The sequence below is a fragment of the Zalophus californianus genome, chromosome 3 (genome assembly GCF_009762305.2).
Source record: "Zalophus californianus isolate mZalCal1 chromosome 3, mZalCal1.pri.v2, whole genome shotgun sequence".
NCBI classification, from domain to species: Eukaryota; Metazoa; Chordata; class Mammalia; order Carnivora; family Otariidae; genus Zalophus; species Zalophus californianus.
The window spans coordinates 51,520,054-51,525,011 of record NC_045597.1 but is presented as its reverse complement, the minus strand read 5'-3'; positions in this window follow the sequence as shown (position 1 = coordinate 51,525,011).

Genomic DNA, 4,958 nt, shown 5'->3' with positions numbered 1-4,958 from the left:
GAACCCCTCTTTTGGCTCTGACCCTTACCCCAGTTTTAGTGGACATCCAGAAAACCCATGGGCCCTGGGAATGCAGTTTAGGAGGGATGCGCTATATGCAAACTAGTGGACCCACCTGTGACCTTAACCCCTGATCACTTTTAGCTCCTTTATTTTTTTCTCATCTTTTTATTTATTCATTCACTCAACAAATATTTCTTTGCCAGGTGTCTGCCGGTGCTGGGTCTGACTAATGATTTTGGTTATATCCCTGCCTCTGGGAGTTTGCGATAGTTGTAGGTGCCAGGATGTGGCCGTAAGTCACCTCAAATTTGGGCTTTCTCTCTCTGGGTCACAGATCTTGGAATGGCTCGTGTCTCTGATTTCTCAGAGCCTGTACGTTCAGAGTCAAGGCCTGGCTCTCCTGGGTATGGAAAGTCTCTCCATGTGTTTAGTGATATCACGCTGTCCAGAGGTGGCAAAATCTAGTGGGTTGATTCTGCACTACAGAAGAGAATGTCTTTCATCTTTTCACCTCATAGAAGTCTAGCGTGGTATGTCAGAGCACCCGGAGGGAAACGACCATATTTTATTCATCTTTACTTTCCCAGCTTCTGGCAAAAAGCCAAGCATGTAGTAAGAGTTTTCAAAATGAACAGAGTGTGAATGGATATATCTGCTCAAAGTGTATATCTTACTGCAGGATCAATGGGGTCATATTCCCAGGTGAAGGGAAGCTTTATTGTTCCGGTGCATCATTCAGCTTCTGAAATGGAGAGAGGAAAGAGCCATGCATCAGCTCCCCACGAACATTGCCTAACTGGCTGTGACTGGACACGCACCTAGCAGAGCTTCTGGTCTCTGTTGGCAGAAAGTCGCGGATGAGGCACAGATACTTGCTGCAGATGGGAGTTGGCAGGGAGCAACTGTGCTTGGAGACTGATTAAAAGTTTGGGGACCAAAATGGTCACCGGTGTGGATTCCTTTCCACGTATCTGTTTCTGGAACCAGGATTTCACTTGTTCCACAAATAGCATGTGGAATTCTGGTCTGGTGATTGAGGATACCATTATGAACAAAACAGACAACAATTCCCGCCTTTGTGCAGCATTTCATAGAGCATTCGTGTGAGGGTGTGTGTGTGATCAGTCAGAAAAGAAATGCTTATAGAGTGTATTAGAACGTGACAAGTGGCAGGGAGATGCATAAAGCAGGGAAGGGGATAATTTTAAATAGGGAGGGTAGGGAAGTCTAATTGAAAAGGTGACATTTGAGGAAAGCTGGTGGGGGACTGAGCTATGTGGATTTCTGGGGGAAGATACTACAGACAGAGGGTACCATTAGCTTCATTGTACACCAAAGGTGTAAAATCTTCGGTGGCTTGTGCCTGATGTGTTCAGGGAGCAAAGAGACCAGTGTGGCTGGAGGGAAAGGGAGACAGATCAGGTAGGGCCTTTCAGGGAAGGGGAGGAGCAAAGCATTATCCATGTGTCTCCCGTTTCTCTACACTTGCTAAAATACTTCAGCTTGTTTGAAGGCCTATGCAGTTCAGTCACCAGGGAATCTGAATCAAAATGTATCAGAAAAGAAGGGCACCTGGGTGGCTCAGTTGGTTGAGCTTTGGACTTTTGTTTTCGGCTCAGGTCATGATCTCAGGGTCATGGGATCGAGGCCTGAGTCGGGCCCTGCGCTCATGGTGGCGTCTGCTTGAGATTCTCCCTCCTGCTCCCATACACACTCTCTCAAATAAATAAATAAATAAAATCTTTTTTTTTAAAAATATTTTATTTATTTATTTGACATAGAGAGAGAGACAGAGTGAGCACAAGCAGGGGGAGTGGCAGGCAGAGGCAGAGGGAGAAGCAGAATCCCCACAGAGAAGGGGGAGCCCGATGCGGGACTCGATCCCAGGACTCCGGGATCATGACCTGAGCCGAAGGCAGTCGCTTAACCAACTGAGCCACCCAGGCGCCCAATAAATAAAATCTTTAAAAAAAAAAATGTATCAGAGAAGAAGAAAAAAAAAAAAAACAGTCACTGGCCTAAGATGGGGATGGAATGCTGAGATTTCTCAACTGTGAGTTTGGGTTCTATGGGTCAGGGTCTGGGGAGGAGCATGGCATCCTTAAATTCAGTGCCTTGGGGAGTTTAATAAAGGTACTATTTACAAAGATGAGCGTAGAGCATAGGGAGAACAAGAAGGGATGGTGCTATGTCCGAGGGGTTAGCAACACCAGGAGCCCATGCCACTGCTAGGCCTGAGAGAGCAGAGAAATTACTGGCATCAGTGAAGATAACTCTATGGAGAGGTCCACCTAGCAGAGCCATGAACTTTGGTTGAGGTCAGTCCATGGTGACCCACACAACAGAGCAGAAGTAATAAATGCCTACACCCATTCTCTTCTCTCCTTTAAGTGCTCCCCATGGGCTGACCTCCCCTGGCAACTGCAGAGCAAGGGGACTTGTTGAAGTAGTCTACATGGGTCAGACCTCCAAGTTATAGAGCTGAGTGGAGCAGGATGGAGAGTGGACCTAAAGGGGTGAATGGAAGGCATCTGACATACATGCTGTGGCCTAGAGAGAAGAGGGGCAGAAGGCACTAAGGAGAGAGGAGAAGTGACATGGAGAAACCACTGAAGCAAGGTGGCCTGTTGCAGGTCTGTGGCCTCAGAAGCCAAGCAGCCCGAGGTAGGTTCTCTGAAACCCAGAGGGGACCACCCATTGTCACTTGTCAGCCTGCTGCCCAGCGTGTGCTCCGTTTAAAGCCATATTTATCTGCATGGCCAGACTGTCCAGTGCCCATCAGTCCATCATTGATGAACAACACCAGCAGCCTTGAATGTGCCTGCAGATGGGAGGCGGAGGACTCAGACCTCTTTTTAAAAATTAAGTTCTAAAAAATTAAGTTGTATATTTTAAGGTGTACAATATGATGATTTGATGTACACACACACAGTGAAATGATCACTACAGTGAAGCTAATTAACATATCATCTCATATAGTTAGCTTTTGTGTGTGCAAATGCGTGCGTGCGCGCGCGTGTGTGGGGGGAGCACCTGAAATCTACTCTCTAAGCAAATTTCCGGTATCAACACTGTATTATTAACGAGAGTCATCGTATTGTACATTAGATGTCTGGGATTACGGAGAGGCATGCTCGTGTGAAGGCAGAGGCTCATCCCTGGCTGAGTTGGGACCAGACTGAACCTGTTTAGCAGGACGATGGTGGGCCATGATGTTTCAGTTAACACAATATAACGGGGAACATTCCTGGGCAGGACAATGGAGCTTCAGAGTTGTAGCTCTGGAGCATTTAGAGTTCTTAACAAACTGTCAATGGCATTAGGAACTATGAAAATGTCTCCATTTCTGTGGATTTGTTTTCTTCGGTTACAAAGCTGACTTTGAAGTTGATGATATGGATGATTGGGAATGTTTGAAATTTCATGGCTCCAGGTAGAGCCCCAAGTCCTGAAGATGGAACCCAGGCCCTGGCTGCCTCACCGCATTGATCTTGTGGTTCTCCCCCCTTGTTCCCTGCCCCTGGTCACCTAGAGCCTTATTTCAGGGCCTCAAAGGGCCATGCTCCTTTCCACCTGTTGGCCCTCCCCTCTAATTCCCTCTACCTCCTCCTATAGCCACTTTGCTCCTTCATTTAGACTCAGCTCAAAGTCACTTCTCCACAGAAGCCCTCCCTGACATTCTGGACAGGGTTGCATCATGGCTTCCGTTCTCTGGTAGCATCTAGCCCATCTCACACTACTCACAACTGTAATTAAATCCTTAACTGAATGACTAGTCATTTAATGTCTGCCCCCCTTTGACTGCAAGCTCTGATTTGCTGCTGCCCAGTGCCCGTGCATAGAAGACCTTCCGTAAATATTTGAGGGAATTACTGACCAAAAGCTAAAAATGAGTTAAGGAGTGGATGTACACACATTGCACAGAAGAGAGTCAGAAGAAACAGATTAGGAAGGATACTTGCCGGCCCTCTCCCCACACCAGCCTTTCTTGGTGCAGGGAACAAGGAGCAGCTGGAGGCAAGGATAGGAGGTGGCGGAAGGCAGGGAGCAGACATAGGCAGAGTTGACCAATTTCCCAGACACCTGCGGATGATGAAGAAAAGCTGTTGCCAGATGTCTCTACACTGATCTCATGCTCTCTAGCAAGAAAAGAAAAAGCTATCCAGGAAATATTAACAGAAGAAAGCTTTAAAATGTGAGAATAGCAACCCTCTTGCTCTGCTAACTGATTTGCGAAGGTCTGGGTTTGAGACCTGAAGTGATAACAGGTTCAAGCCAAAGGAAATTATTTTAACTGGTGTCCTGACATCTGGGGAATTCAAGAGCTGGCAAAGCGAAGTGGGCTATTTATAAAGTAGTAATAAATAAATAAAAAAAATGTTTGTAGCTTTCTAGTCGACCAGAACAACAAACACAAGGCATACCGTGATTAGAATCCACCACCTCCAAATTATAAATCGGTCAGGAACAGACAATAAAATGCCAGGATTTAAACCAAAATCTTTATTTCATAATGGCAGATTTATATTTGTGTGGGGTGGGATGGTCTCTGTAGAAGAGGTCAAATGTTAAACACAGGCCTGATAGGCTCTGAGGAATGTCTGGCCCTGAAGGAGGATGGAGTTAAGGTTTATGGAGAGCTCAGAGAAATGAGTTTGGGACCCAGGAGGAGGGCATGAGGGAGACTAGGGAAATAGGTGAAGAACAGAGTGAGAAAGGGAGTGGGAACAGGTGTGTGAGGTGATAGGGGGAAGAGGAAGCAGGTGGGCAGAGGAGAAAATCTGATGGACAGGTACATGCCCATGGCAATTCTCCCTCCCTCCCTCCTTCCCACATTCCTTCCTTCCTTCCTTCCTGCCTGCCTGCCTGCCTGCCTTCCTTCCTGCCTTCCCGCCTTCCAGTTCTTGCCTTTGATTCCTACTGTTACTCCTTTTTCTAAAAAATCTCTTTATTGG